The sequence below is a fragment of the Perca fluviatilis genome, chromosome 5 (genome assembly GCF_010015445.1).
Source record: "Perca fluviatilis chromosome 5, GENO_Pfluv_1.0, whole genome shotgun sequence".
Lineage (NCBI taxonomy): Eukaryota > Metazoa > Chordata > Actinopteri > Perciformes > Percidae > Perca > Perca fluviatilis.
Window position 1 is genome coordinate 20,437,320 of NC_053116.1, and position 20,239 is coordinate 20,457,558.

The 20,239-nt window shown below is 41.8% G+C and overlaps 1 protein-coding gene across 2 annotated transcripts in view; it reads left to right on the forward strand.

Moving 5' to 3' along the window:
* Positions 1-8,651: 8,651 nt before the first annotated feature.
* Positions 8,652-20,239, forward strand: part of LOC120559772 (chemokine-like protein TAFA-2) — an 86,535-nt gene continuing 74,947 nt past the window's right edge. Inside the window, exon 1 of one of the 2 annotated variants that reach the window (XM_039801770.1) lies at positions 8,652-9,418. The gene's annotated coding sequence lies outside the window, so the exon portion shown is untranslated. The remainder of the gene's footprint in view (positions 9,419-20,239) is intronic. The other variant, XM_039801769.1, reaches the window with a different exon arrangement.

Genomic DNA, 20,239 nt, shown 5'->3' on the forward strand with positions numbered 1-20,239 from the left:
CTACATTAATGTGAATCTAGGCTGGACAGACTTTTGTTCAGCAGACCATGTTCACAAGGAGTTTAAAAACAATTGCCTCCTTCTTGTCAGGCTTTACAGGGATGAGCAAGCCATACACACATAAAAACCAGGAATTGAAGAGACAGTAAAAGTTTAATCCCATTTCACTTGGGCCAAATATTCAGCTGTGCTGTTCAAATATGTAAAGCTAAAGGCGTGCATACGTGCTTGTGTTTGTGTCAGACCCTCTAATCCAGTTTATGTACACTGAGCCACAGTGTAGCAGGGTGGTGGATGCAGGGATGGGTTAAGGGCACAATATCTACTAATACTTTTCAATGCAAGTGGAAGAACAGTGTCTAAACCATAAGAAACGATATGCTCTCTGCCTCTCTCTCTCTTAACTGTACTATAGTACAGTATAAATCTGACAAATGCATTTGCAGAAAACTTTAGCCTCCAAATAGAGCCTTTCCTGTCTGATTCCATTCTGATAAGAACTAAAGCTGTTTACCAGATTTAGAGACAGAAAAAGAGAGAGAGACTGAGAGTGACAGAGGATTAAAAGAAGAAAGACAGAAGGAGAGACAGAACCCTGAACCGGTAGCGCAGAACAACATAATCCCAGATTTTTATGGCTGTTGTTTTTCCTGAAAAGATTTTGGATTATGAGTGGCTGTTGCATTAAAACGCCTGTATCTCATTGTGCTCAGGAGATTATAAAACGGGACCCAAGACCCTGCTGCTCAGATGAATCGAGCTGAGAGGTCAAAACACAAGGCAAGGAAAGGAGATTGTTTTTTTTTCTCTTACATATATTTTCTCTGTTACTTTCTATTTCTCTCCAGTAATTGTAAAAACCATTAAGAAGTAGAGCTTTTATTTGCACTGCCTCGTGAACCTGTTTCACCACTTCACCACTGAATATTTTAAAAAGCCATGGAAACAAGTATCTCGTTGCACTGAAAGAGCTCTCCAGCTGGTGTGCATATCATCCTCCATGTATGGGATAACTGACTCCCATCACACATGGATATCTGATAAGTTAAAGGATCATCACTCTGGGTCCTCTACTTGTTACAGAGCAGCCCATGTGTGACAAAACCGGCATCACTGCATTCCTAATCAACACATGAGTATTTTCTATTCTACTTACGTAAATGTATGTATCACATCACACTAGTTCCAGGTTTGGCACTGAATGCAAACATTGGTCAAATAGCCTATAAGGACCTAAGAAACTATGTAGGTTTATGCTAGTGTCCCTTGTGCACTCCTGTTGTAGCTATGTTCGTGTAAATAATGACGAAGCGTAAAGGAGTGACATTTTGGGAACACAGCAGAACAGAACATCAAGTAATGACACGATGCTCTTCATTTCCTCCTTGCTGTGCCTATCAAAGTCAATGTGAGGAAGCTTGTCCAGCATGTCCTCGTGTGTGAGCGTACTGAGTTTATATTTAAAAAAGATTTGTGAAGTTGTTGCCACTTAGTCCTTTGACATCATTAGTGTGGATACTAGGGGAAGATAAGGGAAGCAATTACATCATCACATCATCACATGAATTGTATTGTATAGGATTGTACTTTTATTGTACAATTTAAGCGAGAAATAGGCCATCCAGTTGCTGAATCCATTTCAGATCGACAAAGGTCAGTTTAAAAGATTTTCGTCAGATTTTGAGAGGCGTTAGTCAGGCTCATCCCGCTCATCATTTCCGGGTTAGCGCTCCACCAATCAGATTGGCCATTGAGTCCGACTGTCCGCCTTCCAATTCAACATGTCAAATCGGTCCAAATGAAGGCCGACAGCTCCTCCGACTGACGACTGCACGGAACACACCAAACAGACTCGAGTCACTGACCTCGCCAGACTGTCCGACGGGCAACAATCGGGTTGGTGTGTCAGGGCCTTTAGTCTGACCATCTGAATAAAAGTGGGGCTATCCTGCCTCTTCTTTGGTGCAATGAGATAATTCAGCTTATTTCCATGTACTGTAAATTACATTTAAAGTGAAAGAATTAGACTGAAAGGGGATCCGTATAAGGTGTGTCTAGGTTGTCTGTAATGTAATTTTTATGCAGCTAACTCTAGTGTAGTTACCGCTAAAAAGAGTCTCAAGCAAAGCTCATGTAGCTTTCAAGCTGCGATGCAAGGCCATCAATTAGCAATGAGGGCGGAGACTGGTCTTTCATGCTCATCGGAGCTTTGAAGGAATTAGTCTGTTTGAACATTTACATCTTTGAGTGAGAGAAAGAGAGAAAGACAAGAGGAGAGAGATTTCAGTTGGTACGTTGCACCCTGCTGCTATCTGAGATAAAGTGTTCTTTGCCAAGGGCGGCTCTGTCTTTCAACTCAACTTACAGCTTGTGATAAGTGATCTACTGTAACTTCTTTTTTTTTTACAACGTAACTCGCATTCTTCTGAGAAGCACTGCTTGAGTGAAAAAAAAGAAGAAAAAAAAAGCTTGTTCAGCAGTTTAAATCTTACAAATGAATGGAGAGATTTCTAAGGGGAACTTTTCAGAAATAAGTTTTAGGATTTCCAGAAAGTCAGCATATGTTTGAGTTTTGACCAAGAAAAATTACACAAAATATGATAAACAATGCATGTTTACGTAATTTTTGTCCAAGCTGTCTGTAATGAGGGTCTACGCTTCATAAATATATTAACTGTATGTCCCTTCCCCTGAGGGATTTGATTAGTCATATGTACATGGAGGAGGAAAAAAGCATGACTGACAGACAGACAGAAGGAGACACACAGAAAGACAGGAGGGAGTGCAACAGCGAAACGTTAGCAAGGCAAGGGTTAGCAAGAACAGAGGAGCTGCCATCCAAGTGGATAACACAACAAGCAACAGCAACAGTGACAGCTACACCTTCCAGCTGCTGTCTTTCATATGCTAATGGTGGTATTACTGCCTGCCAATGCAACACAGAACACAAAGTGTGTGTGTGTTTTTGTGTTTATTCCAAATGAAGCGATGCACTCAGCTCTCTGTGCCACATATTTTAGTATTGGTAATAAGAGTCATCTGGCAAGGCTTTGAAATGCATGCACATGTACACACATGATACTGTATAAAAAATGTTAATCTTTACTTTGATGTTTTTACATGAAAATGAAATGTTACGCAGTATTATCCTGGGCACGTTTGTCCATCCATCCAACTTCATCCGCTTATCCGGTGTCGGTTCGCGGGGGGAGCAGCTCCAGAAGGGGACCCCAAACTTCCCTTTCCGAAGCCACATTAACCAGCTCCGACTGGGGGATCCCGAGGCGTTCCCAGGCCAGGTTGGAGATATAATCCCTCCACCTAGTCCTGGGTCTTCCCCGAGGCCTCCTCCCAGCTGGACGTGCCTGGAACACCTCCCTAGGGAGGCGCCCAGGGGGCATCCTTACCAGATGCCCGAACCACCTCAACTGGCTCCTTTTGACGCTGGCGGAGCAGCGGCTCTACTCCGAGCTCCTCACGGATGACTGAGCTTCTCACCCTATCTCTAAGGGAGACGCCAGCCACCCTCCTGAGGAAACCCATTTCGGCCGCTTGTACCCTGGATCTCGTTCTTTCGGTCATGACCCAGCCTTCATGACCATAGGTGAGGGTAGGAACGAAAACTGACCGGTAGATCGAGAGCTTTGCCTTCTGGCTCAGCTCTCTTTTCGTCACAACGGTGTGATAAATTGAAGGTAATACCGCACCCGCTGCGTAGGGGTGGTACGGTTCACAAAACCCACGGTTCGGTTTGTATCACGGTTTTAGGGTCACGGTTTTCGGTTCTGTACGGTTCTTGTTATTTTTTCTTTTAATCTTTAACACTCCAGAATATACTTCAGCATATGATATATAGCTAAAATTAGCATATTGAATGCATGTTGCACAAAACATGCACACAGTGGCAGTTCTATATATTGTTTTATTTCATCATAGGTACCATGAAATCCAAAATGTTCCCACACACCAGACTATAAACGACGCTGGCGCATCCTACAGCTCTGGGCAGCCTCTCTCCCACTTGACATTTCTGCATGTGACGTGATGTGACCTGCAGCGGCACCCCACTCCACTTGAGGAGCGGTCGGCTCGGTGTCTCTCAAAATCTGACGAAAATCTTTTAAACTGACCTTTGTCGATCTGAAATGAAGACAGATTCAGCAACTGCATGGCCTATTTCTCGCTTAAAATGTTTTCAGAAACACGTTTCGGTGAACTATTTTAGTACAATATGAGATCGTACTCTGAACGAGCCGCCATGACAGTCTGTTTTGAAATTAGGGACCAGCCAGACCCATGTGACGCGATCGTCCAATCAGCTGCCATGGGTTGCGTTTGTCACGCCCATCCCGCTCGTCATTTCCAGTAAGTGTTTTAACATAGGTGTATAAAGTGGGCACTACGGCAGTAAGAGGTTAGTGCAGCTTAACAGTGTACTGACGAACCGTGCGGTACACACATGCTCCGAACCGAGACTAGCGAACCGAGCGGTTCGGGTGTTTTTTCATGAACCGTACCATCCCTACCGCTGCGCCGATTCTCCGACCAACTCCCGCGCCATTATCCCCTCACTCGCGAACAAAACCCCAAGGTACTTAAACTCCTTCACTTGGGGTAAGGACTCATTCCCTACCTGGAGTAGGCACTCCATCGTTTTCCTGCTGGCACGTTTGTGATGCCAGTATATATTGTAACAGATGGCGGCCATGGAAAATGGCATTTTTATTAAAGTGCTCATATTATGCTTTTTATCTTTTTTGTGCATGTTATAGGTTTACAAAGTGAAAAAGCCCAAAGTCCACCCCAAAGGGACTTACCATCTCCAAAAGAAAACACTGTTCACAAACTGCTCCAAACAGCTCTATTGTAGTCCAGCCTTTACTTCCGTGACAAACGTGCGTCACTTTGTAACACACGTTATAATGCTCGCCTAACTGCTAGCATGGCACTCCCTCATACTCTGCTTCTTAATGGCTAGTTGTCCTTACCTAGTTACTGCGCATGTGCGACTCCCAACAAAGATTGAACAGAAGTGAGATGCCTCACTCTGTAGCTAAAACAGAGAGCTCAACACACAGGGTGAACAGAGGTAGCTGCAGCAATGTGCAGTACAACAAAAATATAGTGTTTTTTGAAAATTAAACCATGTAAACCTATTCTGGTACAAACTCTTAATACAATTAAAGCTGCAAGCAGCGCTGGACGGGCCCTTGCGCCTCTGCTTGCGTCGGGGTTACTGGGTTAAAATAGAACTCCCTGCTGAGTTCAATGATACCTCACACAAGACTCTACATCATACAGTTCATTAACTGTGAAAGGGGGCGTGGCCAAAGCATAGGGGTCGAGGCAAGCCTTTAACAATAAAAAAAGATGTCTCTGCTGAGTTCATTGATACCTCACATAAAAGCTGGGACACATCAGCCAGATGGCTGACCGTCGACAGAAAAGCCAGTCGAGATGATCAGTCGGGTCCCCGAGGTCTAAAAAACTGCCTGAGGACACACTGAGGCGACACGACTTGAGAAACGTAATATGTCTCCATAGCAGCAGGCGGCGCTACTCTGTATTGTTGCCCAAGAAATGAAAACCGGCAGCTGATTGGACGAACGCGTCACATGGGTTTGTTTTCTCCGGAAATTCAAAGCCAGACTGTCATGGCGGCTCGTTCAGAATACGATCTCATATTGTACTAAAATAGTTCACTGAAACATGTTTCTGAAAACATTTTAAGCGAGAAATAGGCCGCCACGCCCACACCGTTGGACAAAAAGTTTTGCTTTTAATAACTTTTCACCGTTAAGGTCTGTGTCTTAAGATGACAGACCGAATTTGAAGTAGATCTCTAGGAGGAGTTCGTTTAAAGTTTAGCACCTTGACTTTTAGGTCTACTTCATGTTGCCACTAGGGGGCGCTATAACTTTGAGCCAATATCGGCCTGCAGATGTCATCAGGGTTGGACTCTTACGAATCCTGAAAAGTTTTGAGCCCGTTGGACAATGTACACTCAAGTTACACCCACTTCCTGTTTCAATGGCGAAACTCACAAAATGGCCGCCCTGCCACGGCCATGCCCTATGACGAAATTTTTTTCTTTTAATAACTTTTCATCTTTAATGTCTTACGATGGCACAGACCAAATTTGAAGTTGATCGGATGAAATCTCTAGGAGGAGTTGGTTAAAGTACAACGTGTGGAAATGGCCAAAATCGCACAAATTTTGAACTTTCAATAAAAAATGGACTTCCTGTTGGGTTTAAGATATGGCTCCAATGAGCTTTTTTGTACGTCTTGACATGCTACATATGTATATGTAACTGGCAACAAATCCCATGAAAACACCAAAACTAACAATTAACTGATCCATACTAACAAGTATTGCCTGTGAAGCCAATGCCTGATATACAGTAGCTTATTCCTTTGTACCTTAGATCTTCATTGCTGTCCAAAAACTATTTAAAATAAACTTAAATTAGCCACAAAATTGCACTGGGTGATATGTTCCTTCATTGCAATGGATATGACCATTGCAGATTATTTTGACTCAATCCCACACATTCCATCCTGGGGCTATAAATACTTAGTCTGTTATTATAAAAATATTGATAATAGCTGTGTTAAAGATTTACTTTTTTAGTAGAAACCAATGGGCTTAGGGCTGAGAGCCACAGACAGTTGTAGTATTTTGAGAGATGAACAAACACACTGCTGGTTTTGAACTTTTCGTGGGCTTTATGGCTCATCCTTTGAAACAAATTTTTTCTCTATGAGGTTTTGCATGTGACAGCTGGACCATGTCGACACTCATTAACAGCTCTGATTATTATAAGTACATGCAGGGCCATGTGGCAAACTCCTCATGCCTGTAAGGATTATCTCATAGTTCGGCATCCATTTGTCACCATTTCAGTTGTTTCGTTGAGCTGATTTCACTTCAGTGAAATGTGTGACAAATTAATGATTACATTATTTTGAGCTGCTCTATTAATATGTCCGCGTGGCTGTGTTTGTTTGTGCGCTACTCCATATACACACAACATGCCTCATCAAGGCTGTTATGTGATCTGTAAAGCTTCTCTGTGGGAATTGACTATCTATTCTGTGACAGAAATACACCAAGGGCTCTGATTGGCACATGTTAAATCCCTCTCTGTGTCATTGGGAGGCCACCAACTGGAGTGCGTGCATGTGTGTGCGTATACGTGTGTGGGTGAGGATGTATGTATGTGTGCAAATGCCACAGATCCCAAAGTAATTAGGTTGATTTTTGAGGGCTTCCAAGCAGCCCTGGGATCTTGCATGCATGTGTCCCTATTTGTTATCTTGCAGTCCACATGCTGAGTTTAACTGTGCTGCCAAAGAACGGTGCAGAAGACAAATCCTAGGTTATGCGTGATTCACCCGTATTACTTGAAGAGAAAGAGAAAGCAATGGAGAGACAAACAAAGAGAGAAGGAGAATGCTTTAGGATATTACAGTAAGAAGATAATATGGAGAGATCAAAGAATGACAAATGAAAACAGAGGGTGAAAAAAAGAGAGTAAAAGTGTAAAAGAGAAGAGTGTTGAAGGCTCGAGAAAGGGGACGGAAAGGAAGGATAGATCAGTAATTTGAACTCTTTGTCAGAGTAACAGATTAGCTCACTGGGTGAAATGATATATGACTGGCACTGGGGCTCCTCACATGCACACGCGCCCAATCACAACCCCCACTATGGATCAATTACTCTGTCATCCATGTGAGCAACCATACATCATTACCTCGATTACATCTCACACCCACACACAAACACTGGCACTTGCATGCTGACTCCCATATATACTACACACACACCGCTAGAACTTCAACTGTACTTTGTTTCATCGAGTGAAAGTGTGTGTGTGTGTGTGTGTGGGTGGATAGTGTTTTAGGACAAGTTTCTCTATTGCCTGACTTCTGTGGCCCTAATACCTATTCCTTTTACCTGTTTCTCTTGCAGTCAGATGAGACACATACACGTGGATCCACACACACACACACACACACACACACACACACACACACACACACACACACACACACACACACACACACACACACACACACACACACACACAGTTACACCTCAGAGCCAGTGGGGCTGCTTCCTTAAAATGAACTGCAGAGTGACAGAGTGTGGACAAAGTCATTTGTTGTGAGTAAACTTCTTTGGGCTGCTCAGGTCAATTCAGGCAGTGGAAGACTGCACGCACGCTCGCTCGCTCGCACGCGCGCGCACACACACACACACACACACACACACACACACACAACACAAACAGGTCTGTTTGGTTGGGCACGGTGTCGATCACCCCTCTGCTCCTGTTGGTCTAGTCTGCGGGGAAATGCCCATAGCTCAGCTAAAGTGAGTTCAATTTAATTTGAACTTCACACAGCTGAGAGAGAGAGAGAGAGAGAGAGAGAGAGAGAGAGAGAGAGAGAGAGAGAGAGAGAGAGAGAGAAAGAGAGAGAGAGAGATGAGGGGGAAGGGAGTGAAAGATCCAACGATGTTTTGTCCTTCTGGAAGTGACAAAACAAGTCATTTCAGACTTGCCCCATGTCCAGCATCCAGCCCCCTGAGAGCCATGGCTGACGCATTTGGAGTTGTGTGACTGAGTGTGTGCTTGTGTGTTATTGTGCTGATACATTAGTACATGCCACGTTCTGTTTGTCTGCCAGTCTATGCTGACAAGAGAGGGCAAATATCATATATCCAACAGGTCTTGGCGCAGCCCATATGGTCTTCTTCACATTACTGTACAGTATCATTTACATGTATTGCATGCGCCTCTCTAGTCAGGTTTTCCCTCCTCAGGCCGCTAGGGAGCGCTGCTCCACTTCACAGCTGACAATGAAGCCAGCGCTCTCCGTCTTCCAGGCGGACAGACGGGAGCGCACCAGCAGTCTGCCTGACTCCCCGACCGCATCGCACCTCTGTCCCGCCACACTCGGCTACTTTCTCGTCGCTTCCACCTAAAGAGGATAAAGAGGGAATTATCGATGCAAAGCAAAAGAAAAGCCCAATTCAGGAGGTTTAAGTTGGATATTTATTCCATGTTGGTATGGCTTAATAACAAAGTTTCCTGTCTTACCCTGTGAAAAAGAGGAGGAGAGGAGCGGAACTTTCAGGGGACATTTTCTTGCACCGGAGTAACTGCTGGTTTTAACCCCGGAGGTCACATCTGCCATCGACTCCGTTTCTCTCTAGTCTGGCTGCGGAGGTGGATGGTATGGTATAACTTTTACGCTCCAGTCGAACCTGAGCGGCCAGTGTGAGAGAGGAGCCGTTTTATAGTACCGGAGAGGGGATGCGAGCCTCTCCTCCGTCTCGGATAGCGGAGCGGCTATGAGGAGAGAGGATCACCTGCTGGGCTAACAGAACAAGACCACACCGCACTAACAGGTAATGATCACTGACTGTACACGTGCACAGAACAGCCTGGTGCAATTATGTGCTTTCTGTTAACTGTGTGCAGAGTGTGCGTGATAAAAAGTGAAGTGGCACACTTGCCACGCATATGCATGTATAACAGTGGTTATATCGTCTTTGAAACCCATTTACGCACAGAATGGATTACGCTTCATCTCTTCCCCTTTAGGGAATATACAATGATTTGATTTCATGAAGGCATAAGAGTTATGCAAAAAGATTGCCTCGTGGTACTATCCCATCAGCCTGCTCTGGTTTGCTATGTTTTATTATCACGGGGGTGATTTTTATAGCAAAGACAAATGATTGCGGTTGTTTCAGGTGTTGCACAGCCCATATAAGGTTGTCTCTCTCTCTCTCTCTCTCTGACATCCCCCCCCACACACACACACAGGGGTCTTAGCTGTGCGTATTGGGGCATATGATGGTTCAGCGCTCTATTTAATGCAGAGCTGGTGTTTAGTGGGGGCAAACAGCTGCTTACTTCTTGTTGACTGATTCTATAAGCTGTGGTGTGTCCAGAGGTGCTATATGATAAGTATGTTGTCACCTTATTTCATGGAGAAAGAGCACATAAGGTGCCGCAACGTTTCCGGTGGCTGCTTCGCACTATTACTTGTTTCAAAAATAGTTGCGCTCAGTCTATAGGCTATATACATTAAAAACATGAAGATGTGTGTGGAGCATGTAGGGAAACTCATCACCCTGAAACTAGTGGTGGCCAGTCTTCTGCGCAGGGATCACCTGATGTACTGTAGATGGTGATTCATAAGATGACCTTTATTGGTGACAGTAGCTATAATGCATCCATAGCAGGCTAGAGTCTGTGAGGTGTTGTAGTGGCTACTTTTAGCTCTGGATATGTTAACATACACTGTTAGAGGTAACAAGGGAACGTTTGTGTCTCCTGATCATCTAATCTTATGGCTGTTTCTGGCCTTTTCATGACCTTGAATTGTTTATTGATCCTTATGTGTGCATTCAAGCTGGTTTGATTTAAACAAATATGGTCATCCAAACTGTAAATATATTTTTGACATCCTACTGATCCATCTGTCTCTTACTCTCCCTCTGTTTAATGTGGCTCTGTGAGGAACATACTGTAAGAGACGAGGCAGAGGAGTGGAGTGAGGGAGTTACAAAATACAGAGGAAGCATCGGACACTGAGGCATGATTGACAGGAAAGTAAAGATGCAGTAAATATTCTGTGTTGGGGTTTATGGGGAAATATGTAAAAAGAAACAAATAAATGTGCTGCCACTGACTAGTTGCTCATAGAATGGTTCTGAAATGTATTAAAGGATACCATCATGAAATGTTACATCACCAGTTCATTCAATAAACACTTTGGGTTTTTCTGCTCACATTACTTATCCAAGGTACATAGATGTGACAAAGCGAGGAGATGGAGAGTTAGAAATGGAGAGAATGACAGAGGAAGGAAGACTAGGAATGGCGTTCAAGTGAGCAGGAGATAATGTTGTTTAGATCTTCATTTTTTACAGTAATAAAACTGAAACATGTTGCATTTATATCAAATTTACTTTTGTGCCATGTCATTCAGGAAAAAGTTAGTGTTGCAGCCTCTTTCTTGTGACAGGCTGCTTATCTTTCATGTGTTACTTCTTAAATTTGAATTACTGTGTTTGCTGAATCACATTATATCACTTTCAAAACCAGGCAAACAATTGAACTGAAACTAGAAGGGCACTCGGAGAGCGCAGACCTCCGCCAAAGCCATGCCCTACTGTATCTCACATGTTAACGAAAGAGAAAAATAATTTGTAATAATATGAGAGATGGAGAGGGTGACATGGTAAAGAAGATCTACCTTTGTGAGATTTTAGACTTTTAGATTGAGGACATTTTTGAAAAGTGAGTTTGAGGATTGGTTTAGGTTAAATTAAGTTTTGGTTAAGGTTTACGTTATGGGCTGCATTTTGTCAAAGGAGGTCTCGACTCTCCACTAGAAAATAAATACAAAGGTATGTGTGTACTTGATTGATCATGTGTGTACCTATGTCTGCGAGCAAAACAATGCAAAAAGTCATACTGTGTGTATATAAATCTTTTTTTTTTTCTCAACTTTTTTGGGGCGTTTTATGAATGAATGTTTATTGGTTGTAACCAAAGGGTAGGGTCAGAAGCTTCAGCTTATATAAGGCCCCCCCTTGTCACATTATTTAAATAACAAAGTCATTTTCAAGGTGATAAAATCAACAAGACAAAAAAAGGAAATGAGGGAGAAAGAGATGCAACAAATGTCATGATGGGCGTCTTAATCCCTGGACCACATGGACATCCCAGTGTGTTTGGTTTTTGAAAATCAATGGCTGCATGTGATAATAAACAGCTTTGCAAGCCAGTAGAGTACTTAAATTACATTTTTACCAATTGTAATGTTATTACATTTTGAAATTTGATTGTTGTTATCACACACACAGTGCACCCTTACCATTTGGGGCATTCTGCAGGAGACTTCAGGCCACAGGACCTGTTCTAATTGGACCATTTTACCCTGCCTCCCTATGGCAACATGATCAAAAGCATACACACACACACACACACACACACACACACACACACACACACACACACACACACACACACACACACACACACACACACACACACACACACACACACACACACACAGTCATTCTAAGAAATACAGCAAGCGTTCATGTTTCCATATAACACAACTTCTTTATGTCTCCCTGTGCACTTTTAACACAAAAACTCCCTCTTCCTGTATTTCTCTCTCTTACTTCTTCTGCCAATTAGCCCTCTGGGTCATGTGAATAATGTCAAAGCTGATGTCCAGAGAGAGAGAGAGAGAGAGAGAGAGAGAGAGAGAGAGAGAGAGAGAGAGAGAGAGAGAGAGAGAGAGAGATACAAGACAAGCAGAGCAACCAGGAAGGCTATAAAAGGTTTAGTTTAGTATGTGTAAAAGGTGATCTTGTTTACATTTGCATGATTAGAAGAGAAAAGAAGATAATGAAAAAAAGAATGAGAAACAGGAATGAGTGACAGAGACCTAGAGAAAGAGAGCGAGAGAGAGAGAGGGAAAAAAGGAAAGAAAGCTACAGGGGATAAATAAAAATAAATAAAAAGCATGTGTCCTATAAAAGATGTTCTGTATTTCATTGGCCATCTCCAGTAGCTGTGTGAGGTGTGCCGAGGCCCAGGGGGGACGAGTAGCCACTCTAAATGTGTGTAACCACATAAAGAAATTGTTTCTGGGAGATCGGGCCCCGTAAATTTCATTCCTGGCCGCCAGCCCTGTTCTTATCCCACCTCCCAAAGGTGAGCTATTACATCCAAACACATATTTTTTAGATTCGCACCCACACGCACACGCCACGCACACACACACACACACACACACACACACACACACACACACACACACACACACACACACACACACACACACATCCAGACACCTTCCCTCTTTCACAACTTTATCTGTATGCAATACACACGTTTTTTGTGACACACACTTTTTTTTGTGGGAAAATACACATTCATACAAACACGTAGATACATTGCTTTGCTCCCAAATGGCTTGTGTGGGACAGTAACGGTGACAGCTACAACAGCATCAGTACCTGCTGTGGAACAGAACAGCGTCAGATGGAAACTGCAGCAGATGCTGCGCTCACAGCTCCAGGATTACCTTAGCCTGAACAAACTCCATTACTGCCTCTATTACCCAGGTATACACAGCCCGGGAAAAAGCACTTTGCAGAACCACTGTTTACCCAGCCCCTCTGTGCCCCACACACTGTTTCCCTTGACTGCAGAGCAAGGAAGGGGTGAAGACCAGAGGGAGAGGAAGAAAGAGAAGAGAGAAGCTTATCTTTCAGGGACTGTTTTTGTCCAGTGCCAGTGTAGAGCTGTAGTTGGTTTATTTAGTAGTGAAATGAGAGAAAACTAATTATTAATCAACTAGTTATTTGTTTGTCAGAAATTGAATGGCAACTATTTTTATTTTCAACCCATCCATATACAAGTACACAGTAGGGAAAACATTTAGTTTCTCTGGGGCCAATGGTGCTACATTTAACATTTAAGGAGTGTAAAGTCAGCATAAGGTGGAAAAGGACAACAAGACAAAACAATAAAAGAGCAAAAGACCAGACACAGTCAGTGCAATAATTAAAAATGTATGGGCCATTTTTAAACATAAAAGGCTTAAAAATGTCTGGTTCTTGCTTCTCAAATATGAGAAGGTGCTGCTTTTCTATACTTAACCGTAATGTCACAGCTGAGCCACATGTGCAAAACTTTAACCACAGTCTGCACAGCAGCAGTTCATGTGGACCAAACTCTAGTTCGCTTTTCATCGCTTGAACAGTCTACACACTTATCCCATGGCTTTAACCACAACCTGCACAACACTGTGGATTTACAACACTTTGTTCAAATGCAAACGCTCTGCTGTTACTGTTAACCACACATTCAAAACCGAATGGATTTCAGCCTGGTGCATTTTTAAACACTGCTCATTGCAATTTTAGCTGAAAGCCTATGCAGGTGTCTTGTTATGAATACATACTGTATATACAAGGAAAGCTTTAAAAAAAATAAAGAAACCAAGTAAGAATGAAACAGTCATGCACTGTACCGTTTGAGAGAAACAGTAAACAGGTAAAAGAGCAAAGATACCAATATACAAAATAAAAAATATTAAAAATATGAAAAACACTAGCTTTACTACAGTTAAACTGTTCACTTTCCGAAAGGAATGGATGTGGAAGCAATGGAAACCCCACATTAATTTGTATTTAGGTGTAGATGATGAAAACTTGTGAACCTGATGCTGGAGAGAGGCAGGATTAGCCCCACAATTCTTTGTTACTATGACGTACCTTTAGTTTGTAACTTTCTTTCCAGTAATTACATAAATTACTACAGACAAAATAAGAATATATATCTATTGTAAGAAACTGCTGATTTTCATTCCTTCATGTGAAAGAATTGCATTATTTTCTTTAAAGAAAATATTGATTTGTGTGAAGTCACTCAAATTATTCAAACTGTAAAGATGAAAAGTTTCTAATTTCTGTATTGGTGTTTGATAGTAGTGTTTTTACTCTCAGTGTGTTCTAAATTCTAAGTGTGTGTTTTCTCAGTGAGGATTATTCATATTGTTTTTAGATGTGTGAAGAGTTGTGATGTTTGGAATGAGTTTTGCAGGTGATGTGAACTGTTTAGCTCAGGTGACTGTTGGTAATGCAGACTGTGGTTAGAGTTTTGCATAATGTGCTTCAGTTGTATCGTTTAGCAATCGAAAAAAAAACTAACAAACTTCTGGCGGTTACTGCCATATTGTATTTATTTGAATGTGTTTTGGATTTATTTTGTGGGTTGGACAAAATGCTATGCTAATGAATTAATACATTTACAGAAAAGATAAGATGGTAATAGATAATGATAATTATTTGTGACAAAGAGACAGAGAAGACTGTGACACTGCTTTCCTTCTTTAACTAATGAGGGTATGTAATAAATAGGGCAACGGTGAGTGATGCTCTGTCTGTGTGTGTGTGTGTGTGTGTGTGTGTGTGTGTGTGTGTACTATACATGAATGTTTTCCAAAGCTGTATATGATTGCAGTGCCAGCAATACAATTCTAAATAGTGTAAGTGGATGTGCAGAAGGTTAATAAGGGAGAGAATGAGAGAGAGGATGAGTGAGCATGTGATTCTGTGTTTGTGTGTGTGTGTATGTGTGAGTGTTTATGTCTGCGGTGAGTAATGATCTGCCATGTATTTGAGTTGAAAGCCATCCATCAACCTCATCAGTGACTCTGGGGTCCTGTCATTACATGTTTCCCTTCATTTACACTGTTAATGGCCATCCCTCTTGACCAAACTCTCTGCTGTGCTGTCTCACTTTCGGTCTCTCACTCTCAAATTTTCTTTTTAGGATAGAGGTGGATTAGTTCAGTTCAGTTCACTTTTTCCCCCCAAAGCTAAGCAATCAAATGCACTTCAGTGTGTCCATCAGTAAGTGAATGCATCACTTCTTTTCTTTCATCAGGAAGTAAGGTATACTGAGTTGTCCCCACTGCTATAAACTACTGATTCAGTCAGTGACAATAGTGATTCAGTATAGTCAGTTTACTTTACTTTTACAACTCTGTTGTCAAGTTTGCTTCATTGGCATGACTATAATCAAGAACAGTACTGCTAAGGCAGGTTGTACAATGTTGATGATGTAAGTATAACAATTTGCACATCTTTCTGAAAAGACGACAAGTGGTTTCAACATTACTACATAGTGCACTATAATAAAAGAAAAGCTAATCATTGAAAGCAATTCACAAAAAACAAAAAAGATAGTATTTAGTTTCTTAATTGAATGTAATGTCTCTCTTTCACACTCAGCTACACTTAGAGATGGATAACAGCATGAATGCATGTTATTATGGCAATGCTCTCTGCACCTCTGTCACTATACTAAATACACCCTCATGCTTTCTACCTTGATGACGCTCAGAGTAATTGAAATCCCCTCCTAAATATCAATAAATTACATTGTGTTGAAGCTGTGTTTTAGATTGCAAAGCAAAGAATTTGCCTTCTAAGCATTTGTTTGACATCAGTTTTGTGTTGCAGAACTGTAAAATCTGCAGGCTTATTGAGGTATAATTGAAAATATTTCAGAATCATTAGATTGTGGTGGATGCTGCGGTACCATGGCAGCTAAAATTATGGTATGATTATATTATATTATATTAGATTCAACTTTATTGTCATTGTGCAGAGTACAAGTACAAAGACAACAAAATGTAGTTTGTGTCTAACCAGAAGTGCAAAAAAGCAGAAAAGTGCAATGTGATATACAAAGCATAGAGAGGTGGTGCATAGGCAGGACAAGAAAAATATTGCAGTGTTATAAGAGCAGAATAAATATGGCTATGTAATATGAACAATGTATGAACAACATGTACAGATATGTGCAATGTAGTAGCAGTGACATTATAATAGTAGTAAGAATAATATAGATATATGCAGTGTAATAGCAGAATATATAATAAGAAAAACCCTCTGCAGTGCTTTCCAGTCATGGGCAGAGCAGTTGCCATACCAAACTATGACACGGTTGGTGAGAATGCTCTTGATGGTGCAGTGGTAGAAGCTCACCAGGATCTGAGGAGACAAGTGGACCTTCTTGAGGTATGCAGGTTAACTATGGTTGCTATTGTAGTAGCCAACTTTGCTGCAACACGTTGCAGCTTATTAAGAAAGCAATTTGATTTGTTGATTTTGGCGCAGCTATAGCTTCTGCTAATGAGTCTGCGGTGACAGGGTTCTCCACCAGTGTGTGGGCTGGGGATGTACTATCCCTTTCAGCAGTGGTAATAAACGGACCGACACAGACACTGTAGCTTTGGCAGCGTCACGGCTGACTCATTATGGCTGACGGCAAAGAGGAGCCGTTAAACAGAAGTCAGAGCTACGCCACACACACACAACCCTCCGGCAGCTTTCTACATCAACAACAACTACACAGCAATCACTGTGGTCATTAGAACAGCACAGTTAGGCCTGGCCTTGCGTGTTTGTCTTGCCTCAGTCATTCCTTTGGCGATGGTGAAGGAAAGGTTGGAAACAAATGACCTCCTAAAAGGCTGAAACATGGGAACCACAGAGACACTCACAGTCACTGGTGAACTGAGCCACTGTTGACAGTGTATAATGAAAGTTGTAAACTCACTCACTCACTCACTTACTCACTTCTTTCCTTTAATAATTTCTACTCTTTTTTTGTGTCTGTGTGTAGCTCGGGGCCTATGCTACTGGCTGCCTGTGTTTGTCTGTGTATGCCCTTTTATCTTGTAGTCTTTCATTATGTTCTTATAAGTGGAACCACTAGCTATTTTATAGCTACCTCATTAAGTTGTCAGGCAAGCCCACAGCACATGTAATTATATCTAATTACCCAATTATGAATTCAGTATGAAGCTTTAAATGGATATGTTTGAGCTGGCGCACGTTCACAGCAGTAATTACTGCAGTTTTGTGGGTTGTGTAAGTAACTGGTCTCTAGTTTGAATCCCATTAATGGCAGAGACCAAGAAGGTGATGAGACCGTGTTGTGGAGAAATATACAGTGTTGGCGAACACACAAACTTTGTGTCCATTATCAACCAGTGGCAGATGGTGTTTATTTACTGTACCTGGGTGCTTCTGCTTACACACTAGCAATGTTATTTAGCTTGGTGCACTAAGCTTTGACTCCAACTACAGAAGAATGTTACTTTTACTCAAAAATTGAATCAGACAAGTAAACACGCTCTATCAAACAGATAATCTTGGCTACTAAATTAATTTAGACTCTTTTGTCACTAAGCATACAAAAACAAAAGAAAACCTTGGACTTTGAAAATTAAAATTTTCATTCCAGTTTTTCGATCTTGACCTGGTTGTCATATTCGGGGCATTCAGATCAAAAAAAGTGATCCGGTGATTTGCAAAACCATAGCACAAAACACACCGACAAGTCTGATTGTTGGTGGGCTCCTGGATAGCTCAGTTGGTAGAGCGGGTACCCATATATAGAGGTTTACTCCTTGACACAGCGAGCCAGGGTTCGACTCCGACCTATGCAGGCTGTCTGAACGCAGCCTAATGCTTAAACAGCCTACAGTTTAGCCTACCATGCTATCTTGCCATTGGCAGCTTTTTCTTGTTGCATTGCTGCCATCTGACCTGACCAATTGAGCTGGAAATGGATGATATTGTGGTAATAGCTATATATAGGTGGGTTCAATAGAGGTTTATCGGTGTTTTAAGCACCCAACGTCTCCTTCCAGGCAGCGCTGCCTGGACGGCACTAGGATTAGGCAATGGTTATGGTTATGGTTATGGTTATGGTTATGGTTAGGGTTATGGTTAAGGTTAGGGTTGCCTTGAAGTCAACGGTTGCAGCGCTGCCTGGAAGGAGACGTTGGGGGCTTAAAACACCATCGAGCTCAATAGAGGCTGTTGACACTGATAAAGCTTTATGGCTGGTAGGGCGCTGCATGTGCGCCCTCCTCCACTAGCTGGCTGTCACTGGTATCAACAGTGCATTTTCAGAAACACAACATTACGTAAGTAATACACTTTAGTCACTGAGAAATTTGTCACTTTGGCTCCAACTGTAAATGACACTCTGTCTGTCCAGTAAGCGGGAACTTCTTCTAGTTCTCCTTTTCCACATGCTTCAACCTTTCAAAACAGCTAGAGCATTTCTGTTTTTATACAAGACAGGTTTCACACCAGCACTCCAATAGATGAGATGAAAAAAAAAAACAGTGGAAGAGAGAAATGAGCTACAGTAGGTGGTGCGCTTCAGTGTGTCATGTTTCTTTAAAGCTCCTATTGAGGAAAGCAGGCGAGGCTGCTATGCTCCCAGTGTGTGTGCGAGACAGTGCGGACAGTAATACAAGCAGTATCTGACACCCCCTCCCAGGGATCACATCCTTAAGACGGTTTCTCTTACTAATCCCCTCCTAATATGACTAATATTATGATACTGCCATTACCCAGAGCACTCTGCGGGCACACACAGGGAGAAAACTATAGCCATGCACATATGCATGCACACAAACAGTGGCGTTTGGGTCGGTTTTAGGTATTGATCTGCAATGTTTAATACAATTAAACATCTGTTTTAATGCCCTGTTTATTATCTATCTATCTAGCTTTTACATTTTAAATTTTAAACATCCAGTGCTGGTTTGGTTGTTTCTGGAGAAAACCATTTGTGTCAGTGCCGACAAAAACACAATATATAATCAACAAATGGCGTGATGAAAAACAATAGCGACTACAAAATGATGATATCTACTGTAGGAAATGGAACATCAGCAACGTCTGTTTAGCACCAAAGATCATGTTACAATAATAAAAAAAGGTTTTTACTCATAACCACTTTAAGATCATTTAGAATTGTATTATTCTTTTTCTGTTTACGTTTTTGTGCAATTAAAGTAACAAAGTCAGTAGATAACACAACATTCCCTCAGTTTGAGTCAGGATAAGACTTGGGCTGTGTTAGAGAGACAGAGAGAGGCTCTGAATGCAGAACAAGAATTCTAATTTTAAAGCCATGAATTACCAAAAGACTGCTTTCAATTTGATTGAATCCAACTTTATTAGCATTCCGCCTGCCTTTATGTGATGAGGCTGAGCCGGCCTTGTGTCCTCGCCGGGGCTGCAGCTGTGGCAGGGAAGAGCACAAAGAGGAGCTTAAGTTTTGATGTTGATGGCTTTAGGATTTACGGTCACAAAGAATTACATTGTCAATTATTTTCTGTCAATATGTTTTCTACATGTTTTGTTGCTCTTATCTCACATAGAAATTATTTCGCTTTGACCTATTAAACACGTTTGTACTACTATGTGAAAATGAGACAGCAACAAGTTCAATTTGTAGCCACACAAGCAGTATGGCTGTATAGATTGTAGAGTTGGTCTGTTGGTTGGTCTGTTGGTCCACCACTTTGGTCTAGACTGGAATATCTCCACAACTATAAGATGAATTGCCACAAAAGACATTCATGATTCCCAGATCATGAATCCTAATGACTTTTGTGATCCCCTGAATTTTTCTCTAGCATAGGGCTGGCCGATATATCGATATTATATCGATATCGTGATATGAGACCAAATATTGTCTTAGATTTTGGATAAAGTAATGTCATAATATGGTAAGTGTGGTCATTTCCTGGTTTTCAAGGCTACATTACAGTAAAGTGATGTCATTTTCTTAACTTACCAGACTGTTCTAGCTGT